This window comes from Cryptotermes secundus, unplaced genomic scaffold (assembly GCF_002891405.2).
Source record: "Cryptotermes secundus unplaced genomic scaffold, Csec_1.0 scaffold441, whole genome shotgun sequence".
Lineage (NCBI taxonomy): Eukaryota > Metazoa > Arthropoda > Insecta > Blattodea > Kalotermitidae > Cryptotermes > Cryptotermes secundus.
Window position 1 is genome coordinate 804,840 of NW_019727400.1, and position 25,760 is coordinate 830,599.

Consider the following 25,760-nt stretch of genomic DNA (forward strand, 5'->3'; position numbering starts at 1 on the left):
GATACTGAATATAAAATGCGACACTGTTGGAACCCTAACCGTACACAACCACACACGTGTGAGTATGTGGCCACACGTGGAAGTAAACGTACCTACGTTTCTTACGGTCAGACAGAGTTCCGTGTGATAGTTTCATAAAATATTGTAGCACTGGAGAAGTTACCTTTCATTTAGAATCTAAACAGTAACGACTGAACTAATTCTGTGTTTTTCTTCAGTCTCTCTAATGATGGTTCCCTAAAATAAGCCTTACCTTTTTTTCTATATCCTTACAATCCATAATCATTTTATTTTACTAGTGTAACACCCGTTCAGAACGGGGTGCACTCAGCCTCATGAGGATAATTGAGGAGCTATTTCAAGGAAACAGCGGCTCCGGTCTAGAAAACCGAGATTAACGGCCGTGGGGATCCGTTGTGCTGACCGCGCGACACCCTCTGTCCGCTAAAGTTTGTACAAACTTCGCCAACAAGCGGCGGTCGCTCGGTCGGTATAGTTCACTTGCGGACTAAAACCACGGAGTTTGTTTTTTGTTAACATGTGTTCAGAACACAACGGGAAGTGTTATTCATAATATAAGCTTCCGTGCTATTAGCTTACTCCCAACTTTCTACTGTATTTCTTCCTAGTCCTGAATGTTATGGAATCAACTTTTAACGCCATCACACACGAATATAACGCACAAATAAACAATCGTAAATCGTCTTCTTTATACAACACCTCACATAACTACTTTAAAATATCATTTGTACTCACAAAATAGACACGATACACTGAAACAAAGGACTGCTCGTTTATTTGTGTCCTGCTACACGAGTTACTTTCATGTAACATATGAATATTCGATAATTTGTGACCCGAGATTTCGACACTTTATACATACGAGGCAGAGTCAGTAAATAGATCACGTGTGATATTCGAAACTGAAAAAAAAAGTATTTCTCGACAAATCCTGCACCAACACTGATACCTTTGTCCCATCGCTTTACCAGTGCGTCGATTAATCGTATTATTCTCTTGCACTGTTAGAAATTTGATGCTATTATACAGTTCATTTTGGAAAATCCAGTCGAAGGTGGAAATGTGGTTAGACGCAACATTAGACCTACACGTATATATGTTAGAGAATAAGTTAAGCAGTTAGTCAGTCAATTATTTAATTCGCCTATCGATTAATATGCCAGCTAAATAGTTTTTGCTTAACTGCCAAGTCAGTTAATTAATCAGTAACTTGCTTATTTGCGTAACAACTTAATTAATTAGTTATCCTTTTGCTTAATGACAAACTGACTCCATGAATTGAGCCCTTCTTGAGAAACCGTCAGTTGTGCAGCTATTCAAGAATTTTCCCAACATTTTATGAAATCTGAAGATTCATCACGTTGTTCACTGGTCCCTACTCCGAGCCAGTTAAATCCAGTCCATACCACCCCATCCTGTCTCTTAAGATCCCTTTTAATACCACTTTTTGTTCTTCGTTAGTTAATTAGACGAGATAAAGCACAGATATATTCAATAAAAACGTTTCACTAGGGTTTATGTTTTAGTGGATTTTTAATTTTCCGTCAGTAGTTACACTACATAGGGTCGAATTTTAATATGATGAATTGGAAAGGATCTGGAAGGAAAGCGGCCGTGGACAAATACTAATATTTGCCTGGAGGGACTGCTAAAACTACGAAGGACCTCAGTCAAGATAGCCGGTATAGAGATTCGAACCGAGAACCTCCCGGATACATGACTATATTTCCAGAAATCCGCTCTCTAATTAGGGTAAGTGCTAGTAAATGGTCTTACTTGATTGCAGCGTTTGGTTCCGTTTATCACCGCATGGCGCGCTCGGTGTCTGCATGTGCAGCACACTCTGAATTTGAACTGCAGAGAACACGATGTTGTATATATTTTTTCCTCGTGTCGCACCACATACGATTGGTTTTGTTTTGTCTGTGCGAAGGAGAAGAATTGTTTGCTGCCAATTTAATGCCAGGCTATGCAGCGTTAAATTAACCGAGATTCCTGTGGGAGATCTGACTGTTCTCCCCACCTCACCCCACCGCCAGTCACCCTTCTCTGTGACCGCCTACGTCTTGTACTGGCGTCCACATCCTTCGTGTTCCCATTAGATCCCTAGGGATATGAATCCTGTAACATATCCGCTTCTACCCAGCTAGGGTAATGGTCTAATTTAGTGTCCCTGAGTCGTGTGAATTTCCAGGGCTTGGTGTACGAAAGTTGTTAGGGGTGAGCCTCAGTTTGTTTGCCACGAGTCTCGAATGTTGAAGCCTTAGTTCGCGTCAAAGAAATAAAGCTTTAATGGATTAATAATTGCAACGTTACGTCAACTATAGGGGTGAAGGTGAAAAAGTAAAGTTGTCCCTGTGCTTAACTAATTAAGCACTACGCCATGAAGATGTATGGGGGAAGTGGATGTATAGATCCACATTTTCTTGACCTCGCCACTAGTTAGAGGTGAATGGTGAGCTTTACTACCCGGCCGCTTTACCCCCGGTACCTATTGGATGGGAGGTAGAGTCGACCCCAGAGCCGGTCTGGACGACGTGGAGAAGAGAAAATTCTTGACCCTACCGGGAATTGAACTCCGACCCATCCGTTGCACAGCCAGTAGCCAGTCGCTGTACCGACTGAGCTAACCCGGCTCATCAAATATAGGAGTAATTTAAATATTAACAGAGTGATCACATAATCCTCCGTTTATATTTAGCCTACTTTTCGTATTCTGAAAAAAACAATAGAAGGCTTATGAGATCACCTTGCTGTCTGTGTGTCCATGTGTCTCCCTCTATCAACTTTTGAATGCCTCAATCAATCTCTTTAAATGTTGGTATGCATATCCTGGAACATGAGTCCATCTCAGCGGCGTACTTCATAAATCCCTCCCATCATTCGGTGTGTCTGTATGTGTATCTCTGCTATCGTTGCTAGGCAACGGCTCAGTACACACGTTCCCTAGGCAACAAAAACACACGCAGCAATATAAGAATAGTTGGACTCATTGTTTTATAGGCGGCCTGTGTCCTATCAAAAGAAAGAAGGCGATTAGTTCTTCCCAGAACTTCTTGTTTCAAAATGAGGAATGCAGGCTAAAAAAAGTAATCTAGACGGCGATTGAGATTGGGAATATCTTAGATGGTAGGATAATATTAAAAGGAACTTAGCAAAATATGATGAGGTGGTGAGGATCAGATTAATGTGGCTTATAGTAGGAACCAGTGCAGGGCTCTTTTGAACACGGTAATGAACATTCAAGTTCTATAAAATATTGTAGCTGCACAATTGGCAGCTTCTCAAGGAGAGCTCAGCTCCATGAAGTTAGTTATAGTGCGATCTACTGGAGACTAAGTAATTTGTGTGGGCACACGTCACTCATTTGGAAAAGCTTTCAGTACTTGCCACCAGGTGTAACTTCCTGCAGTTCACAGGACTTCCGGCGTAATTCTTCTTAATTTATCCTACATTTACTTCAGATTTTATTCCTTTTCATTTCCTTTCTTCATAATGAAATCAGGAGTTTAAGTGCGTTAGAACTACATCGCTTGTCGTTTAAAACTTCAGTAACTTACGAGCATCCAAGCCTAACCAATTATTTTTGTCAATTATATAAAGCGCAGACTAGCGGAAACACACGTAATTACACCGAAGCTCCCCTCACTGAATATCATTACTGAATAAAAAATACTGTCACATATATTGGTGACTATAGAACGGTTTTGGATTGGTGAACAGATTTATTGACAACATACAGGTCATAACTTGGTGTCAGAACGCGTATTTATGGGCCCATTACCTAGCACTGGGCATAGCGCGGACAACACAGAAAACACTTCTTTCCAATAACTTTCTGTCTTTGCATGCGCATATTTTAGATGTTGCCTAGAAATGGGTTTACATGTCACAATACCAAAAGAGGTTTCAAGAAGCTGATTTAAATGGGTACGAGTATTTCCCAAGAAAATAACGACAACTGACGAAAGAGAGCAGATCCATCTACCTACAGAATTACTAATACCTACAACCAAGGCATGCGCGGGCTGATAATATCACTCAGAACTTTATGATATTATAGTACATATTATGGGCAGGAGAATATACTATTCTTTTTTCCTTTGGCGCTACAACCTCAATTTGGACTTTGGACTACCTCCATAAAACTCTCCGTTTCACTTCGGTTTACTAGATCTTAGATATTCGGTAGGACTCCTTGAGCGGGCGATCAGTTATTTGTAAGGTCTCTACCTGTACACAAACACAGAACAGCGTACATACACATACAAACACCAAACATCCATGCCCTGAGTGGAATTCTAACCGACGATCCCGGCTTCCGAGCGAGGGAAGACAGTACATGCCTTAGACCGCTCGGCTACCGTGACCGGCAGTGTATAAGAATAATATATAAGAATTCAGTTCGTACCTCATAGGAAACAGATCCGAACCCACGATCCCGGCTTCCCAGCGAGCGAAGACAGTGCATGCCTTAGACCGCTCGGCTACCGTGATATTTTAACGCCCCAATTTAGGGCCTATATCACATTCTTATATTTTCCATGGATTCAGGAATGATACATGCCGTTGCTGTTACTCCATTTTGCAGTAAATTTCTCCAGGCAAGTGCGCATGTCTCTGGGTTGGTCGCCACCATCTCTTGCTGGCGGCAGACAAATACAAGCTGCACTGCTTCCACTTGAACCCCGACTTCTGCAAACACGCGTGTCTTCACAATATGGATGTGACCTAAGGGTTTTGCGACCTCTCGAAACAGCGGAGGTTTCCCTATTACAATCAGCCGTATCACCATTTCAGCCCCCTCGCCTTTTATGTTCCTTAATGGCTTCTGAAAAAGTTGAGTGCAAGATAATGTTGGTGCCAAGCTGGGCCTGCTGTTTTTTGCACTGGACCAATATTACAAAGCATCTCGTCTCATCGACTCCCATAAAAAGGGAATCCCTATCTCGATAGGTCGAAAACAGTAACAGCCTCATCTTACGAAAGAGGTTTCTTCCTTGAAAGCTATTTGTTAAACCAAAAATAAATTTTGAAGAGTTCTGTCTTTGGGGATACAAAGCCGTGTAACCCGTTAGAAGAAGGCGGATGAGGTGGGCAGGGCATGTAGCACAAATGGGGGAGAAGAAGAATGCATATAGGATATTGGTGGGAAAGCCACAAGGAAAGAGACCGTTGGGAAGACCAAGGCGTAAGTGGATGGACAATATTAAAATGGATCTTAGAGAGATAAGATGGGATGGGATGGATTGGATTGATCTGGCTCAGGATAGAGACCATTGGAGGGCTCTTGCGAACACGGTAATGAACCTTCGGGTTCCATAAAATTCTTGGAAATTCTTCGGTAGCTGCAGAGTTGGCTTCTCCTCAAGAAGGACTCAGCTCCATAAGTAAGTAAGCCCGATAGAAGCGAACCGACGTTTCGGAGAAACATGTCGCCTCTTTCAGGTAGATAGCAAGCAGCTGCATAGAATATACGCAGTTGAAGGGGGAAAATGATATGCAACAGAAAGCTTAACGTCATTACTCGACAATGATTAATCTGGAATTCATGCTGCAGCGCAAGATGTCGCGCGAAACGAGAGCCTACAGCTTGAACTAATTCTCTGAGCGGTGCGTTCTGTACTTACGTTAGTTTGGGCTGTCCGGTTTACCGATTTCTTATTTGGTTCGTTTTAGTTTAGCTGTTTGGTTAAGTAATTAATTACACTTGGTTAGGTATTTGATCGGTTAAATTGTCCATTTTATCACTTAAAATCTTGTTGGTTAGTTAGTCCTTTGGTAATTAGGTACTTGTTTAGTTATTTTCTTCGTAATTTTGTTAGTTCGCTTGGTGGCGGGTGGAGTCCAACTGGGACCACTCTGCACGGCGGCCACTGACTGGCCTATTGTAGCCTGCCCCGGGTGATTATGATGATGGAGAATTTGGTGGAATGAAGATTGACAGGGGAAACCGAAGTATTCAGAGAAAACCAGCTCCAGCGCCACTTTGTCCACCACAAATCCCACTTGACCGGACCCCGGCATCGAACCCGGGCCGCCGCTGTGGGAAACCAGCGACTAACCTCTTGAGCTATGGCGCGACCCTAATTTTGTTAGTTACTTAGTTATCTATTCACTCACTCACTCATGGAGCTGAGCCCTTCTTGAGCAGTATATTATGCAGCTACTCAAGTATTTCCCAGCATTTTACGGAACCCGAAGGTTCATTACCTTGTTCATAAGAGCCCTCCACTGGTTCCTATCCTTAGCCAGATGAATCCTAACCATACCATTCCATCCTATCTCTCTAATATCCATTTTAATATTATCCACTGACCTACGTCTTGGTTTTCCTAGTGGTCTCTTTACTTATGGCTTTCCCAAAAATACCCTATATGCTTTCATCTTCTCCCCATTCGTGCTACATTCCCTCCTACCTCATTTTCCTTGACTTGACTTAGTTATCTACTGAGCTATTTAATTGATTACTTGGATATTTATGATCAAGTAAAGGAGGATTAGGCCACGCCATAGCTCAAGCGGTTAGTCGCTGGTTTCCCACCGCGGCGGCCCGGGTTCGATCCCGAGTCTGGTCAAGTAGGATTTGTGGTGGACACAGTGGCGCTGGGGCGGGTTTTCTCCGAGTACTTCGGTTTCCCCTACCAATCTTCATTCCACCAATTGCTCCACAATCACCCTCACCTGTCATCTGGGGCTGGTACAATAGGCCAGAAGTGGCCGCAGTACAAGGGACTTAGTCCCACCCCACTAGCAATAAAAAAAGAGGGTTAGATGTGTAGGGCATGTAGCACGAATAGGAGAGAAGAGAAATGCATACAGGATACTGGTGAGAAAGCCAGAAAGAAAGAGACCTCTAGGAAGACCAAAACACTCGTGAGTGGATAATATTAAAATGAATCTTAGATACGATGGGATGGTATGGATTAAATTGGTGTGGTTCAGGATAGGGACCAGTGAACACAGAAATTAACCTTCGGGTTCCATAAAATTCTGGGGACATTCTTGAGTAGCTGCACAACTAACTCAGCTCCATGAAGTTAGTTAGTTAGTTAGTTAGTTAGTTAGGCTGGCCATTTGGTTGGTTATTTGGGAGTATTTCATTCGTAGTTAGTTGTTTGGTTAGCTAACTAAATAATTATTTCCATGATTTATTCCAGCCGTCTTACAGTGCATACACTCAACCACTTCACTCTTCACTCCCGCACTACATGTTTCGGCACAAAGGTGCCATCTTCAGGTGCCTTTTGATTTACGTTAAACTACTTCACTGCATGCCTTGCCGTCTTCATACTAAAATGAAGTAGTACTCCATACTAGTATGAAGACGGCAAGGCATGCAGTGAAGTAGTTTAACGTAAATCGAAAAGCACCTGAAGATGGCACCTTTGTGCCGAAACATGTAATGCGGGAGTGAAGAGTGAAGTGGTTGAGTGTATGCACTGTAAGACGGCTGGAATAAATCATGGACATAAATCAGTGCAACAGGACGCTAAAATATAACATAAATAATTATTTGCCTAGTTAGGTACATGTTTGGTTAGTTACTTAATTGATTAAGCCATTTGTCTGAATACTTAGCTATCCATTTAGCTGAGTAGACGGTCTGTTGTCAAGTTTAGCTAATTAGGTGCCAATATTAGGCTCAGTAGTTTCCTTATTTGGTTTTTTGTTTGGTTATTTAGTGCCAACTTTAGCGGATAGAGGGTGTCGCGTGGTCAGCGCAACGGATCTCCACGGCCGTTAATCTCAGTTTTCTAGACCGGAGCCGCTACTTTGCCATTCCTCAATTATCCTCACATGTCTGAGTGACCCCCGTTCCACACCACTACTTCTCAGAAAATCTGGTAACGCCGGGAATCGAAACCGAGCCTCTGGATCTGTAGTAAAATTTCGCCGACAAGCGGCGGTCGCTCTGTCGTTATAGTTCGCTTGCGGACTCCAGGCCATGGAGTTTGTTTGGTTATTTAAGTAGGTTTTTGTAGTTAATTACTTAAGTATTTTTCTCATCAGCATAGTTGTCTGGCTGGTTCGGCGTTTAATTAGTTGGTTAGTTAAGTGTTTGTTTGGTTAGTTAGTTAGTTAAGCAGACCACAACCTGTAATCTTCACTGAGACACTCGGCGCCCCGCTCTTCTCCGGCCAAAGTAGAGGCAGACAAATGGACCAGACGCCCTGGCGTCGAGACGAAGGTAACGAACGCGCCACTTGCCTGACGTCGCTGTTAATTGCAACATTAATTATACTAGCACCCAATGAAAAGCCTCGTGTAATTAACCACACTAAGACGAAGGGTGGGGGGCGCTCCCCAGGGGCGTCAGACTGACTGCTTCATTAAATGGATTTACTTCCGTTCCTCCTTTACGAGTAGAACGTGGGATATCTGGACGCAGAGAACAGTCGGGAGATACCTGTACACAGGGCCCCAGAGAGGTGAGATGGAGCCCAACCCACACCAAATGCTGTATAAATAAGTTTATTATTATATTTAATAAATATTGGAAAATTAGGTTTTTCATCATCTAAACTGAACTAAGATAGCTCGGTTGTTGTAGCAACTGGCTACGGCCTGGAAAGCCGGAGATTGATTCCCGGCAGACGAAAGAAATTTTGCTCTTTACGGCGGCTCACCCAGCCTCCTATCTGTTACCGGGGATTCTATCCCTGGGGTTAAGTAGCGGGTGTGTTAAGCTGACCACTCATCATCATCCAGTGCCGAGGTCAAGAATAGTGGAGCTATACCTCTACTCCACACGTCTTCATAGCTTTGTACGTAATTAATTAAGCACAGGGAAAACTTTACGTTTTTACCTTTGCCCACGCACAGATCTCCTGCCTGATTTCTTCCCTTCTGTTTGCCTACTGAAGTTTTGTGTCCTATTCGTTCTTTATCTCTCCAGTTTCGCCGTCTGTCCTTACCAATTCATACTCGCTCGGCTGATTACTCTAACAACATTTTGGAACTCGTAAAAGTAAAAAGTAAAGCTATCTCTGTACCAGGCCGTGAAGGCCCTTAGGTTTGTGAGACGCTGAGGGTCCCACATTATCTAGACAATCGGCTCAAAGATGTCGGTAAGGTTGTCAGCTTTACGCTCCGGCCGCGCTTTACTCCCCAGTTTGGAACTTGTAACTATGTAATTTTGCCGAGCAGAGTGGCCTCGCGGTCTAAGGTATGAATTGCCTTCGCTCGCTCGAACGCTGGGATCGTGGGTTCGAATCCTACTCAGGGAATGGATGTCTTTGTGCATTTATTCTGTGTTTGTGTTGTTCTGTGTGTAGGTGGCGGCCTTGCGACGGGCTGATCCCGCGTCCAATAAGTTCTACCTTCTATTTATAGGTTAAGAAACTGAGAAAAAAGAGGCCAAGGTCCAAAAAAAGGAATGTGGTGCCATAAATAGATAGAAATTGTGTAATTTTCTCCAGCTTCCTATTTTTTTTTTTTGTTGGTAGGACGATGAATTTTGAATGGTTCTGGAAGGAAACCACCTTACCATACTCGAGATACGATCCTGAAATTTCTCTGGAGTGTCTGAGGAAAACTCTGTAGTTATATCCTGTGTCCCGCCCTCTATTCAAACACAGCACCTTTCCGGATACTGTCCTCTCTCTTGGGTGCACGTTAACTTATTCTCTTCAGAACTATTATCTCAGGTTTCGTACGAACTCTGGCCGGTTTTTGTCAGGCGTTGCGAAGGTCCGTTTGCCCATTTCGCGTCGCAGAATTGCATTTCCTCGTAAGAGAAATGTTCACTGTAACAGACATGTTCGGACAGCCTCATCACGTACTTACATTCACACAGACAATGCGAACAGCAAGACGCCTCAAACAATTCGACAGGATACAGCACTGGGCAAGGAGTTAATTGAAAACACACTCGCTGCCATTGGTACGAGAAATAGAAGCGGTAATTTTGACCGATTACAGTTCTCATCTTATGCCAATTAGCCCTGCCTTATGATTATAAAGAAGGCCGTCTATAATAAAAGGAAAACAACAAAATCCAACCTTCTTCCACACTTCCTCAAAGCGTAGATTGTATTTCCGTGGCCAACTCTGCTCGTTCATTCGTTGGACAATAGTAGGGCCCAACCTCTCAATGTGCCCAGTCATGCACTTTCTATTGTTCGCTGTGCCATCAAGCATACATTGATCCCTGTTTCCTATTGGTCTGCATTGACTGTTTGCTCTCGTACCGCCATTGTATTCAAATTATGTGACGCCTTCGTATTGCCAACCACCATGAGTTCTGTACTTGGCCACCAGTAGGCGCTAGCGTATAAGCAGTCGTTTCTAATCCCAAGATATGGTCCCTAATACATATGTTCACGGTAATTTTAATGGCGTCAGTGGAAAATAACATTGTGTTTCTAATTAAAATTGAGAAGTCTTTGATACCGATCGCAATCGTCGTCATAAATCATCATAAATATTGACTTCGTAATTGCAGAACTTGACGATCTGAAATTAATTCCGTCCGGGAAGTAGATACATGTATGTTATTCTGTCATCTGACACATAGAAACTGCTAGAAAGTTGTCTATTTCTTAACCACAAGAAAAGAATTTTATTTAGGCAGAAGAAATTCCTTTGTATGACCTGAGGATCTCGCAGCAGTGGTTATGAAATGTTTTATCTTCAGGGATATAAAGTCGTTTAGACCGCTGGAAGTCAAACAGCGTTATATCCCAGGAGATACAACTCCACTTGTTAAAATGGCGTCGTGTATGGTCTGCTATACTAATTAGTCAGTAGAGCTTTGTAATGAAATTGTAGTTCTCTTCTGGAAGTCTCTGTATTACGAGGGAGAGTTAGCAAATATATCACAAATGGAAGTAAAACAGCTATAATGGACGTAATAGGTTTTCTATATGTATCACTAGGTAGCAGCACAGTCCTGCTTTATGACAGACTAAGTATCAGACTACCATGCTCAGGTTCAGGGGCTGATTTCAGTAGTCAAAATGGATACCGTGTTTGAGGAGTACACTACCAAAGAGCAGCGTTTTTTCTCGGCAAAAGGACTCAGTGCAAAGGATATTCGTAAAGAAATGTTTCCTGTTTACGGTTGGAAGTGTTTGTCGCGTTAAGCGGTTCATGACTGGTTGGCAAAGGTTTCGCTGAGGACGAAAATTTGAAACTTAGGTGCGAAAAATGGCTAAGTTAACAGTCAAAAGACTTTTATGCTGCGGGTTCAGACGCACGGATAAAGCGATGGGACAAGTGTATCGATATTGGTGGACGATATGTCGAGAAATACATTTCTTTGAGATTCGAATATCTAATGTTTTAAGTTTTATGTCAATTTGTGTCCTATTTACTTTGCGTATTTTGCAAATAAATTAGGCTCAATGACCTTGCAGCACCGTCAGTACTACCAGTGCATTAAACCGAACCTTTCTTCCCTCGTTTGACTCTTATGTAAAATAATTTAAAAGAATTTCCTATTGCTTTCACCCAAGACCTGAAGTACTTCATTTGAGCCTTTCAAGCAATAAACACTACAGGACCTAAGTTGCAACCAAAATATACAGATAAAATAATTTATTCGACGAAGGTTATTAAGTTAAATATCAAAATAAAATCACCTTTACATCTAAACACCGATTTTTATAGGAGCCTGAATGCCTCAGTCGGTATAGTCATAGTTGGACAGGGGGGTTTAATTCCCGGAAAGTAAAAGAGATTTTCTTTACCCCCCAGCGTTCAGACTGTCTCTGGGGCCCACCCAGTCTCCTGTATATTAGGTACCGAGGGATGTTTCCCCGAGGATAAAGCGGCCGAGACGTGAATCTGACACTACACCTCCATCCAGTGCAGAGGTCAAGAATGGTGGAGCTATACGTCTACTCCCTCATGTCGCCATGGCGTGTATCCGTATCTTCAAAAACAGGCAATTTGATTCTGAGATTCTTAGAAGGATGATTATGGGGAGTACTATCTTTTGGGGACGTGACGCCGTGTAGTCTGGTGGAACAGAGCAACCTAGTGCTTTCATTTTTTCCTGTCGAAGTGTAAGCCAAAAAACAACCAGCACGAAGGAAAACAACAGACAGAGTTGTTTGTTTGCTTAAATTTCCCTTCAACACCGAAGATCAAGGAAATATTTTGTTTCGAAACGTCGGAGATGATTTCTCCTGCCTTATTGTTGGTTTCTTATTATTCGTTCCTGAATTTGGAGGCAGTACTTTTCTCCGAAACGTCTGCGAATTTATACGGGTTTACATGACGTCACATCTAAGCAGGAAAGCAACTACACGTCATTATCACTGACGTCACTACCTCAGACTGAGCGCAAGCGCAGATAATTCCATTTACGTTATATTTACGAATATTCTTGCCAGAAGTCACAGCTTTTAGAATGACGCTATTTCAGAAGTTCCACGCAAGTCATTTGCGCTGTGGAGATACATATAATATGGAATGTACAATTTTTAATAAAGCGTGCGCAGAGTGTGGGAGTTAATAACTTCAGCTTTATCGTAACATAAAAACTCTATTTTTCAATCTTACGGAATATTTTGCTCTTCGAGCGTAAAAAAAAAGAACTTATTTGGGAAGCGACTTCTTTTCTCTCTCCAAAATGCATTGTAGACTATCAATTATGGGTTTTTTGGGGGTGGGAGATGGGGTTATAACTTAGAGAGAACAGAGAGGGTTGATGTTTCCATACTAAATCACATTATGAAGGATTGCTCCCCCTTCCGTGGCCTCACCCCCCGTGCCATATATAGAACATGACGATCCAATAACCGGGCAAGTTATAAAAATGTGTGGGCACGGATGGTAAATTAGAGACACGGATATTGGACAAGTTTCCCATCATTAGGTTCTCCCTCGTGAATTGATGAACAAATTTCTATTAAATTGAGATTCAAGCGAAGGCAGGAAAACGGAAGGACGGACGGATGGAGTGAGTACGTTTTTATCGACAGAATAAAAATATGATTCCGGAGGGCGTAACTTATGGCTACTGTGGAACTTGTAGGGCCCACTTCACCAGCTGGGACAGATTAACTTTGCGAATCAATATTGGCTTGGATATCAGTTTATGTACTGGGTTCTGGGTGTGGGAAGCTGAGTTGTGTGTGGCGTGGTAAAAATAGAGACGTTACTTAGAGCCAAGAAAATGGAGGGTGAGTGAGGAGAAGGGTACAGATAATTCTTGTAATAGGTTTTACGAAGTATGTAAAATACAACAGAATATTCCATTATATTATATTTTGTCAATTTTGAAATGACGACCACATCATTGACTTGTAACTTTTTTCAAAATGTTCTAAAAATTACTTTTAAATAAGGAAATTGTAAAGTAATATTTTTTTAGATGAAAAAAAAATTATAATTGTGCTGCGTGAAATTGTGAGTGCCTACGGGCTGGTTGCGTGTAGTACTAATTCTACCGTTAGGTAGATCTGCCAACAGTAGTCTCTCTCTCGTCATCTGTCGTAATTTTCATGAAGAAAGTCATTATTTAAGAAAGCTATTTGAAATATATATTTTGTGCTTTTGTTCTAAATTGAATGCTACGATCGAATTTTGAGTAATTTAAGCTGAGCCCCTTACTTACTCACTCATTCGTGGAGCTGAGCTCTTCTTGAGTAGCCGCCAATTCTGCAGCTACTCAAGAATTTCCCAGCATTTTTGGAACCCGAAGGTTATTCACCGTGTTCACAAGAGCCTTCCACTGCTCCATATCCTGAGCCAGATCAATCAAATCCGTACCATCATATCCTATCTCTCTAAGATCCATTTTAATATTGTCCACCACCTAAGCCTTGGTCTAGCTGAGCCCTACGAGGTACAAATTATGCTCATGACGATATACACGAAAAATTACCTTCAGGTTATGAAAATCGCCAATACATAATTTGTTCACCTTCCTATTATTCTTTCTCTCTCTCTTTTAGATGCAGAAATTCTCCTCAACATCCAGAACTTGGGCCTATGCTGTTCCGGTAGGATAGGACACTGAACTCCACATCCATACAAACCAACAGGTAAAAATATCATTTCATATATGTTACTAGTTAGCTGCCGGACAGGAAGGGAAAGGATGTTGAACTGAATTCTGGCAAACATTCTGAGACAGCTCAGTCGATGAAGCGAATAGGCTACGGACAGGAAGGCCCAGGGTTGGGGGTTCGATTCCCTGTAAGGAAAAGACATTTTTCTCTTTTTCACAACTTCCAGACCGACTCTAGCTCTCAACCCAACTTCCTGTCCAAAGGGCACCAGAATCTGTTTCCTCGGGGCTAAAGCTGACCACTCACCTCCATTTAGTGCCCTAGTTTAAGAGCGGTGAAAGTATACCTCCACTCCACCACACGCCTTCATGGCTGTGTGCTAATTTAATAAAAATTCAAGGAGATAAATTTATTTTTCTTCTTTGTTCCCACGATTTCGGTGCGTTCTTGATTTATTTAAGAATAAAGAAGACCTGCAATTTAACCACTGCTTTCTTCACCAGGCCGAATTCCTATTGCCCGTCTCGTGCATCTTCTAGTGTACGTCATACAGAGAGTTGGCAGCCGTGAAATGAAAAGTTACGTGTGTTTAGTGCGATCTCCCGTATGACGGCTTTATCAACAATAGCAGGCGTGGAAATGTAACTTGCTGACATTCTGATTATGACGCAGAGACCTATTTCACTGTCCTCAGAGACGAGATTCAGGATAGCTCAGTCGGTATAGCGACGAGCTGCGGGACTGTGTTCGATTCCCAGCAGGGGGCAAGAGGCTTTTCTCCACAACATCCAGACCGGCTCCGAGATCCACCCAACTTCCTACAAATTCATTCTCCGGTGGTAAAACAGCCGAAACCTGAAGATGAGCTAGTGGGGTGGGACTAAGTCCCTTGTACTGCGGTCACTTCTGGCCTATTGTACCAGTCTCAGATGATGGGTGAGTGTGATTGTGGAGCAATTGGTGGAATGAGGATTGGCAGGGGAAACCGAAGTGCTCGCAGAAAACCTGCCCCAGCTCCATTTTGTCTACCACAAATCCCACTTAACCAGACCCGGGATCGAACACGGGCCGCCGCGGTGGGAAGCCAGCGACTAACCGCTTGAGCTATGGCATGGCCTTAGATGAGCCCTTTAGTCCTGAGTTTAAATAATGTAATTAACTATATGTGCATCATCCATATCGCGCATAAACTTCACGTCGTGTTAATTAATTAAGCACAGAAAAAAATCAATTTACTTTGTAGTGCAAGAGCCGATGCCACAGCTGTAATGAGTCTCAGAGCCAAATGTGGATAATTCTTACGTGTCTCTCAGGTGATCCACTTAGGAAATTTATATGTGAAATAAGCAATTTACTACGAAGAGAGAAGTAGCCAATAGATAAAGCTACCCCTGTAACGGCCCGTCGAAGCTCCAACATTTTCTCTAGATAATCGGCTCATAGATGGCGGTGAGATTGTCAGCCTTACGCGCCGGCCGCCCTGTAATCCCAGGAAGTTTGCTGGTACTCATTTCTGTTAGAGGCTGAGTCTGCTCCAGGGCCACAGTGCTGCTGGATCAGGTAAATTGAAAAAATCTAATGACCTAATCGATATAAGTACGTAATGAACTGATCGTTTCATATTGTCTCTTGGTAGCCATCTGTTCTGTGTTGCGTGTTGCTGATCGGTACAGATTGCATGAGGTTCAGGCTCCTTGGACATCTGGATGAGTAGCAATAACATAGATTAAAATGATATAGCAATTACTGTCATGACGTAAAGTGCTGGCTACTCGATGAACATTCACTGAGGAAATCCGAGTGCAGTTCAGTTCCTTGCGGATTAGCCCGAGTCATGCAATATTCACGCTTGTACAAACAAACCCAACACAGATCTTCCCTCCTCTAACAGAGTTGTCTCTGAAACTTGTGATAATCCATGGAAACCTCATGGAAAATAAGGGTTAAAGAAAGGTAAATCTAATCCTGCAACAAGCCGTGGAGGCCCATAGGGTTCTGAGATGCTGAGGTTCCCACATTTTCTAGACAATCGGCTCATAGATGGTGAGTTTGTCAGCCTTACGCGCCGGCCGCCCTTTACCCCCAGGAAGATTCATGGTACTCATTTCTGTTAGACGCTGAGTCGACTCCAGGGCCATAGTGCGGCTGGAAGGATTAGGTAAATCAAAAATTCCATTGAATTCAGCGAGAATCGAACCCGCGACCTTCCGGCTTGTAGCATAGTGTCTCATCAACCTATTCTACCGCGTGCCCCAGTGGAAGAGTAAAGGTAAATTTGCCCCTGGGCTTAATTAATTAATCCATGAAGACGTATGGGAGGGTGGAGGTATAGCTCCACCATTCTTGACCTGTCCACTAGATGGAGGTGAGTGGTCAGCTCCACGTCTCAGGCGTTTTCTCCCGGGAGAGATCCCTTGGTACTCATTGGGTAGGGCCCATTTTCGGTCTGGACTCTGTGCAGTAGAGAAATTTCTTTTGCCTCAACCAGGAATCGAACCTTGGCCTGTCGCTATGCCGACTCAGCAATTCTTGCCCTGTGCATTCCAAATACAATGTGCTGAACTTGTTCTAGTGATGAGTTAGGCAGTTCATGAACGCATGTGGCAATAAGAATGCACAATTCAAGCGAAATTATGAGATTTAAAGGAACGACTTTAGAGACCTGAGCGTGGACTGAAGCTGAGCCCTTCTTGAGAAGCCGCCAGTTGCTCAGCTACTCAGGAATTTCCCAAAATTCTATGGAGCCCTAAAGTCCATTACAGGGTTCCCAAGGTACCGCCACTGATTCCTATCCTGAGCCAGATCAATCCAGTTCATACCACCCCATCCTATTCCTCTAAGATCCAATATTATACACCCACATATGTCTAGGTCTTGCTAGTGGTCTCTTTCCGTCTGGTTTTCCCACAGAAATTCTATATGCATTCCTCTTCTTACTCATGCATGCTGCATGTCCCGTCCATCTCATTCTCCTTGACGTCATCATTCTAATTATGTATGGTGAAGAGTACAAGTTATGAATAAGGAAATTAGGCCACAAATGGGTTACAAAGGCTGCCCTAAAGCCAAGGAACATGGATTCTCTACCCCTGACGTAGATCTGAGTGCTCTATGCGCAAATGCTCTGCTCACTTCATCAAGAGGCAAAGTGAAGCAATCAATTTAATCAAGTAATCAGTCGGTAATTGCAGTTCGTGATAACAAGCCATTGTTTGTCCCCTTCGTCATCAAGGCTGCGTCCCTTCCACCCGCGCCCAACCCCCCTTGTGTTCAGTGCAGAACACTCAGGCAAATTGAATGGAGAAGAAGCCGAGGTCAAGCACAATTAAACGACGATATGAAACGCGCTGTGCTAAAGTATTTTTCCAGTTCATCACTAAAAGGAAACATTAACATTGCTCTAATTATATAGATTTATGGTAGGATTTTTGGGTGCTTTTTCTGCTTCCACTGCACCCTGCTTATGTCCGAATATTTCCTTCAGCACCTCGTTCTATAAGATTCCCATAGAAGTTTTTTTTTTCCCCCTTGGCACTACAGCCCCAGTGGGCCTAGGCCTACCTCCATGAACTTATCCGTTCACTTCGGTTTTTCTAGATCTTACACATTCGGTAGGACTCCTTGGGCCTCTACCTGTACACAAACACAGAAAAACGCACACACACAATCTAAACATCCATGCCCTGAGTAGGATTCGAAACCACGATCCCGGTTTCCAAGCGAGCGAAGACAGTACATGCCTTAGACCGCTAGGCTACCGTGACCGGTCCCGATAGAAGTAAGATCTAAAATTTCGTAACGATTGTATATTAATATATTTATTATTTTTCTGGATATTATACGTCGTGATTTTTATTTTTAAAATTTTTAAATTAAAATTCAGGACGATTGAAAATTAATTAATGTGTCTTCAATTTAATGTCATTAACCCCAGTGGAGGCGGGGTCGAATATCTCCACCGTGACCCTGCTAGTCGTAAGAGGCGACGAAAAAGGAAGTTTTAAATCTAAGAGAAGAAATTATGATCGCGAAACCCTTGGGACTCGGCCCCGAGAAAGACTGTGCTGACGTGTGCCAGCAGCATATACAAATGGCAGACCCTTTCTCTTGTCAGAGAGGGCGCTCCATAAAAAACGGTAACTGTCAAACAGTAACAAATATCTGGTCATGAGCCCCAGATGGGGCTCGACACCAAGACTCACTGACTGACTGTCTGACCGACCGTCAGTCGCAGTGTGACTTTGACTTTGATTAATATTATTCTCTTAGTGTGAGACATTCCATCCTTCCCTTACAAAAGAAGAGGTCAAAGCAAAACTAAATCCATAATTTATGTAGGAAATCAGGAAAAATATAAACGAGAATTGATAAACTTAAAATAAAATTAAACACGAATAATAATAAAAATTCAATTCAATTCATGTTTATTTACGTGCAATAACTTAACAGCACAGTGGCCAATTACAAAGTTAGCACGAGTATATAAGGTACAGAAAATTATAAAACAAAATACAAATATGACAAATAAATCTGTGAACATAAATCTAAAGAAGACTGAAATATATACATATATTTATGAAATATTACGAGTGTTTCTAATACTGTTAGTAACTAAATACTAAGATAAGACATCTGGGAGTGATAACATAAAATTAATAACAAGTCAATAAATTAAAACCAATTACATAAGAAAATTAAAGTTATCCGAGGTATATACAGTTGTAGGTAATGAAAACACTAATCAATTAACACCGTAAAAGGTTTGGTACATGCTTGTAAAATATGATTCAGAGAAACCGCTCCGTCTGCAAATATGGCGAGATCCTTATCCACCACGTTGGTAACAAGGGCGCACCGAGAAGAGGGACAGTGTCTTTTTGAGGGACGAAAGCTAAAAGTAGAGAAGTCTCGAACATGGCAAGTAGGAACACGAAGATTAGCATTATCCAGAAGGGAGGAGTAGGATTTAAGGCCACAATAAACCTGAATGAAGAAGAGTGCATCAAGAAGATGTCTACGCAGACTTAGAGGGTGCAATCTTAGTCTCTCTAAGGCAGATGTATAACTATAGGAGCTATGTGGGAATTAGCGATAGAAACAGACAGATGCAAACTTTTTCTGGATGCGCTCAAGTTTTGCGGAGTCAGTAGACGTAATAGAATTCCAAGCTACCGAGGCATATTCCAACTTGGACCTGACTAGTGTAAGATACAGCACATATAAACAGTCAAGAGAAGAAAATCTAAAAGTTATTGAGCGTATAAGACCTAGCAGCTTTATACATTCGGAATAAAAATAAAAATAAAAATAATAATAATAAAACAGCCATCTTTTGAGCCATAGCCTTCCTTAGGATATACTGTCATATTTGACTATTGAACCACACCACACACTAGGTTTTCACATCTTTGGATTTTTTTTTTTTACAGAACAAGATCATCAGCCTTGCGTCTAACCCCCAGCCCAACGTTCCTTTCAATTCCTGCGAAGATTACACATAATTCAGTAACGTACTAACTGAGAAACTCTCTGTATAATTTAGGATCGCACAGATACTTCGTCGAAGGTGAACATAATTTCTTGCCGTATATTGCCAGCATCGTGCAGCCCAATTGGAACGTTCGTATTCGAAGGGGCCATGTTTATTTAGTTTAGTATCATACAAATACTTCAAAGAAAAATGTACATTACTTCTTGCCAGTCTGACAACTCCATCCTGTAGAGCGGAAATTTTGTTATTCAGGAGCGCTCTGTATAAACATTTTAGAACCATGAAGATCCTTCAACGGAGATTATTCAGAAACGTCCTTTATAATCATTTTATAACCACGCCGATCCTTCAGCGGAGATTATTCAGAAACACTCTGTATAATCATTTTGGAACCACGCATATCCTTCAGCGGAGGTTATTCAGAAACGTCCTGTGTAATCATTTTATAACCACGCAGATCCTTCAGCGGAGATTATTCAGAGACGTCCTGTATAATCATTCAGCGGAGATTATCCAGAAACACTCTGTATAATCATTTTATAACCACGCAGATCCTTCAGCGGAGATTATTCAGAGACACCCTGTATAATAATTTTAGAATCACGCAGATCCTTCTGCGGAGATGCGCATGACTTCTTGCGACACTCCGAACACGTTCCTCTACATTGAAATAATTGGCGACTTCTGCTAGCTAAAGGAAACTTCTTTCTGCTTTTTCTTTCTCCACCTCCACAATTCTGTTGCCTCTAACAGTGACTGTCTTGCAAGTTGAGCCTACTTGAAGGTTCGTAGGCAGATGGTTCCAGTACTCGTCTATGATTATACTGTCATGTTCTATCAACTGATGAAGCTGGCTTATCCAGAACAGAAACAGATGAGAGGACTGTTATTATAGAAGACAATGAGAGCGCCGTGACCTATTTCAGAGTCTCCAGAGTGATAGATATTCTGGTTATTTAATGACACTTTTTAGCTCTATAGCTTGTGTAGGGTTAAAGGTAGGATGTCTGGATATAATGATGTGGATAGTAAGAGTGACGTTCCAGATTTTTTTGGCATTTCTGAGTTTTTGGACTTTCGGTTTTTCGCTCTTGTATTTTACATTTTACAGGCAACGTAAAACGTTTATAAAATGTTTTATTGGTTATCCTAAAAATTTGAATAAGCAGTACAACAGGATGTTTCCATACAATTTCATTTAAAGGTTAATAAGGTGGCTGGCGGATTCACAGACGCTCAGACAGCATGGAGATCGCATAAGCCTACTTTCATTTTTTTAAAGTAAGGAAGATATGCTTAAAATGGCGAATTCTGGGTACTGCGCCGTGAATATTTCCATTGGTGTCATGTATATATGTTAGGTGCCCTTTAGGGGGAGTCTTTGGTGGTGGTGGTGGTGGNACCATTCATTTAGTATAGGGCTTACGTGCTTCAGACAAAATTGTTACAGGCCACACCAAATCCTCCGAGGTTTATACAGGCCTGTTCCTATTACAGCAAAGCCAGAAAATCAAGCCCTCCGCTAGACACAGTGTATAATCATAGCGATTTCAATAATTCCCAGCCCAGCCGGTAGGCGGCAGCACCTGGTGACGGAGAACATAATAATACAATGCAACAATATAATACACTAACATAAGTGCTCCTGTAGTCTCCGGATGCCGCCCTGTAATATGAAAGCCGAACATAGTCAGAGCCAGGAACTTGGATTAATAGATGACCTACGAAATTATGAAGGTCCTGCAATAATACGATTGCAGTCTCCACCAAATAGAGGTTCTGCGAAAAATAAGAAATTTGTGTCCGCGTTACTCTTTTAATCACAATGCTTTAAATAGTCTTCAGTCGCGATTACTTCAAGCACAAATGAAGGGGAAAAAAATATGGAGTGTCTAACGGGTCCTATCACACATCACACTGCATGCAAAAGTGGCCTATGTTTTCTAATCTTGGTTTAACAGCGACGTCTCTCGGTTCTTTGCCTTACAAATCGACTTCTCTAGCAGAAACTTGTAGGGTAAAGATAGACATATCCTTGTGCTTGATTAATTAAGCATCACCCCATTAAGAGGTATGGTTTTCTTTGGCGCTACAGCCTCAATTTGGGCCTTAGCCTACCTCCATGAAACTCTCCGTTTCACTTCGGTTTACTAGATTTCAGACATTCGGTAGGACTCCTTGGGCGCTTGATCAGCTCGTAGCAATGCCTCTACCTGTAAACAAACACAGAAAAAAAAACACACACACAAACACCAAACATCCATGCCCTGAGTGGGATTCGAACCCACGATCCCGGCTTCCGAACGAGCGAAGACAGTTCATACCTTAGACTGCGCGGCTACCGTGACCGGCATTAAGATGTATGGGGGAGTAAAGTTATAGCTCCACCATTGTTGACCTTGACAGTAAATGGAGGTGAGTGTTAAGCTACAGGAACTGGCTACTTCACGCCCCGAGAGAAAACATTTATTTATCTTGGTCGTCTTCTTGTACTTTTTTTTGTTTCTCTTCAATTTTTCTCCTTTCGTAACTCTCTGACATTATCACTGGTTATCCTGACTGAAATCGTTCGTGATTTTCTTCAACCCCTCCAGCCTAACACTGGAATAGTACCTTTATTAGTTCATGACCACCTTTACACTCATCATCTGCCAGTTATCCCATTCGACGCTGTATAATCTCAATACCAAAAGTCTCTTTGCGTAAACTGACGCTGGTCACAGTGGCCGCGCGTTCTAAGGCAGGAAATACCTTCGCCCGCTAAAACACTGGGATCGTGGGTTCGAAACCCACTTGAGGCTTGGATATCTGTCTGCCTTTGTTCTGTGTTTGTGTAGGTAGCGGCCTTGCGACAGGGCTTATCCCTACTACTGACTGTCAGTAAGATACACAATTTCATAATTAATTCTAACTGGAAACAGACCAGAGGGCTTAATAGAAATGTACAAGGAGAAGTGGGGGCACGCGGTAGTGTAGTTGGTTGAGGCACTGTGCTACAAGCCAAAAGGTCGCGGATTCAATTCCTGATGAGGTAATAGGATTTTTTAATTGACCTAATCCTTCCAGCCGCACCATGATCCTGTGGTCGACTCAGTCTCTAAGAGAATTGAGTACCAGGAATCTTCCTGGGGGCAAAGTGTGGCCGGCTCATCGCCATCTATGAGCCGATTTTCTATAATATGTGGGAGCCTCGACGTCTCACAACCATATGGGCCTCCATGGACTGTTACAAGAATTACTTTGCCTTTTTTTTTACAAGGAGAAGTAAACTAACAACTAGCCTACGGGGAAGAAGCCGGAATGAAAAATTATGAAATAATATTCAACAAATCGAAAATATTTGGAATATAGAGGCCTAATACATATTCATATACACATGAATTATATATGTAGGCCGAACTGGCTTTCAGTTCTTGATGGCTTCGCGATAGAAGCTGGATTCTGACATTTAGAAGAAAGTAGGCAACTTCTGTCCAAAAGTTATATCCTTTTCGCTGCCGTTTTCTTTTTCGTTTTTCATTTGCTCTAAGAGCTAATCTTATTTGAGTGCTCGTTCCAGCTAAAGCAATGAGAAGGGCTGTTTAAAATTGTATTTTACTTCGGGGAGCCATTTGCGTAAACACGCAATAGCCTGCGTGATAACCATTCTCTACAACTGAGGCTTCTACAGGAACACTCATGGGCCAACATAAACCCATGGAGCAGGTACCACGACCGTGTGATCACTGTCCTATATCGCCATCACAGGGGAAATCCTGAATCAGTTCTCATACCGCTCTATTGTATTATTATTCTCCATACTTCTCGATTTCCCACTATGCTACAAGCCGGAATGTAGCGGGTTCGAATCCCGATGATGTCACTGGATTTTTCAATTGAACTAATCCTTCCAGCCGCACCATGGCCCGGGGGTCGACTCAGTCTCTAACAGAAATGAGTACCAGAAATTTTCCTTTGGGTAAAGAGCGGCCGGCGCGTAAGGCTGACAGCCTCACCGCCATCTGTGAGCTGATTGTCTAGAAAAGGTGAGAGCCTCGACGTCTCACAACCCTATGGACCTTCGCGGCCTGTAACAGGGATAGCTTTACTTTTTTTTTATTTACTTTTTACTTCTCGATTTCCAAGTCACGTTCTTCAAAGGATTCTTCCTTCTGTGTTACCCCGTCCTGCCTGCATTCCTATCTCGTCCTAGCTTCCTACGCGTCATTATCCTAACCTGCAACGTAGGGTTGCATTCCTCTATAAATATAAGGTACAAAGCGTAATACCCTGAATAGAGCTGAAAATATTATTTTGTCTTCTTAATATTTAGTGTTTCTGAAATTAGACGGGATATGTGTGCTGTAGCCTGTAGACAATTTTTGTTGTACAGATCTCACATTGAAGCGGAGTCCTGTGTACATCTTCTATATCTGGGTCTTTCCAAAATATCTGTCCAACAAAGAGCCCTGTCAAACCCTTCGTTAGTAACTGTTCATCTTCTTTGGCTAGGAGTTGTTACTCCCACGCCCAACCCCTTAGATGGACGAACACCTCTTATCAGTTGTCCGCAACTAATTATTCCATATATTCGCAGCTAACCTCCGCATATGAAGGCCGCTAAGAAAAATAGGATGAAAGAGTATGGACTGGATTCATCTGGCTCAGGATAGAGACCAGTGTCGGACTTTTGTGAACACGGCAATGAATCTTCTGGTTCCGTAAAGTGTTGGTAAATTGTTAAGTTGCTGAGTAACTAATAGCTTCTCAAGGAGGATGCAGATCCGTAGAGTTAGTCAGTTAGTTAAAAATCTAACAGGTTTGTGCTGTACGTAACGGTAAAAATTTAGTTAAAAGAATTCAAAATAAATGCCTCAAATCTGTCACATATTCACTGTGTAAATATAGGCCCACCAGCTACATCTGTTGTCAAGTAAGAGAATTATTTCAACTTCGATTTCTCACAGGCATAATGATAGTTAATAGACAGACGTCCTACATCCGTCGAAGTACGTTACTGGGTCAAACAACTGTTTTTCTTAGTTGCATTCTGATAGCTACAGCAACGGATACTCACTCAGCGACTTGGTTAGGAGGGCAACTCTTGTCCTTCACAAAGTAGAGAAACTAAGGAAAATGGAATTTCACATTTTTCTACTGGACAGTAGTTCTTAAACTCTCCAGTCTCTATGTATTCCCATACGTCGTCTCTCGCCTGAGAGTTTTCCTGTTATGCTTTCAAGGTTTCATATGAAAATATTATTAATAAATTTATTTACAAAACCGGGACATATATTACACGTTTTATGTTACATCCGAATTGCAATATACAGAACAATAAAGATAAAAATCAAATATACGCTGGAAAGGAATGGCAGTAATAATAATTACATCCAACCTACATAATTATAAATAAATTATAAAAAAGGACGGATTAGGGCAAGACTAAATAATTTTTAATAGCAGAGACTCCTACTTACCGACTTAGCGCTCTAATCTGAGTGTCATTCGTGAAAGCAGGAGCCTCGGTGTGGGTGTAAACGGGTATGGATTGGTAGTTCATTGTTTAATTAGCCCTAAACAATATCTTGGGGGTGCTTGTACCACTGTGTGAGAAGTTATTCGGATACACGGAGCTTCCATTACAGATAAACCGCGCTATGTTGCATATCGTAACTCTCGTTAAGGCAATCAGAGGAGAAATCATAGTGTAATAAATACAAATACCTTAAAGAAAACCCTATAGATACTGAAGGTCCCCTGAGGGCCCATAAAGAAAAACACAGAAACTTTAATTGACGCAAGTAGGGAGGTAGGTCTAGAAGTAAACACAGAGAAAAAAACTAAGTCTATGTTGCTGTCTCGTCACCAAAATGCAGGGAAAAGTCATGACATGAAGATATTTAATAGATGCCTTGAAAATGTGGCACAGTTCAGATGTTTGGGAACGACAGTAACAAATCAAATGTTAATTCAGATCACATTAAATCCCGGAAATTTTTATACCATGCAGTCCAGAACCGTTTGCCTTCTCGTCTGCTGTCTAAAAATATGAAATTAGAATATACAAAACTATAATTTTGCCTGTGGTTCTGTATGTGTGTGTGAAACTTGGTCTCTGACATTAAGGGAGGAACAGGGTGCTGAGGAGAACATTGGGACCGAATTGAGATGAAATGATAAGAGATTTGGAGAAAACTGCATAATGAGGAGCTTCATAACTTGTAATCCTCGCCAAGTATAATTAGAAAGATTAAGTCAAGGAGGGTGAGATGGGCACTGCATGTAGCATAAACTGGAAGGAA

The 25,760-nt window shown here is 42.0% G+C and overlaps 1 protein-coding gene across 1 annotated transcript in view; it reads left to right on the forward strand.

Moving 5' to 3' along the window:
* Positions 1–25,760, forward strand: part of LOC111864694 (golgin subfamily A member 7) — a 405,703-nt gene that overhangs the window by 300,253 nt on the left and 79,690 nt on the right. The window contains exon 2 of the mRNA XM_023852127.2: positions 13,929–14,018. The gene's annotated coding sequence lies outside the window, so the exon portion shown is untranslated. The remainder of the gene's footprint in view (positions 1–13,928; positions 14,019–25,760) is intronic.